The following is a 1,025-nucleotide window of genomic DNA, read 5'->3' as shown; positions in this document are numbered from 1 at the left end:
TACAAAGGGCACAATGCCGACTTAAGTACAAGAATACTGACTCTTCTTCCTGTATATGTTTTCAGCCTTTCCAGTGAGACCAGTTTTAGATTCCGATGCTTCACTTCAGGTTTACTGTACCCTTGGACCTTCATATTGAAGATGAAACACAGAAATTGCATCGGAATTAAATACAAAAGGCACAAAGCCGACTTAAGTAAATGAAGATTGACTCTTGATACTGTCTATGATTTGAGCCTTTCCTGTGAGACCAGTTTTAGATTCCGATGCTGCACTTCAGGTTTACTGTATCCCCTGGAACGTCATATTGACGATGAAACACAGAAATTGCATCGGAATTAAATACAAAAGGCACAATGCCCTCTTCAGTACAAGAAGACCAACTCTTCTTACTGTCTACGTTTTGAGCCATGCCTGTGACACCAGTTTCTGATTCCGATGCTTCACTTCAGGTTTACTGTATCCCTTTGACCTTCATATTGACGATGAAACACAGAAATTGCATCGGAATTAAATACAAAAGGCACAATGCCGACTTAAGTAAATAAAGATTGACTCTTTTTACTGTCTATGATTTAAGCCTTTCCTGTGAGGCCAGTTTAGATTCCGATGCTTCACTTCCGGTTTCCTGTATCCCTCGGACCTTCATATTGACGATAAAACACAGAAATTGCATCGGAATTAAAAACAAAATTAAATGCCGACTAAAGTGCAAGAAGACTGACACTTCTTACCGTCTATGTTTTGAGCCTTTCATGTGAGACAGATTTTGATTCCGATGCTTCACTTCAAGTTTACTGTATCCATTGGACCTTCATATTGACGATGAAACACTGAAATTGCATCGGAATTAAATACAAAAGGCACAATGCCGACTTAAGTACATGAAGATTGACCTTTCTTACTATGTTGTGAGCCTGTCCTGTGAGACCAGTTTTAGATTCCGATGCTCCACTTCAGGTTTACGGTATCCCTCAGACCTTCATATTGACGATAAAACACAGATATTACATCAGAATTAAATA

This window comes from Schistocerca nitens, chromosome 12 (assembly GCF_023898315.1).
Source record: "Schistocerca nitens isolate TAMUIC-IGC-003100 chromosome 12, iqSchNite1.1, whole genome shotgun sequence".
NCBI lineage: Eukaryota > Metazoa > Arthropoda > Insecta > Orthoptera > Acrididae > Schistocerca > Schistocerca nitens.
Note: the sequence above shows the minus strand (reverse complement) of the source record.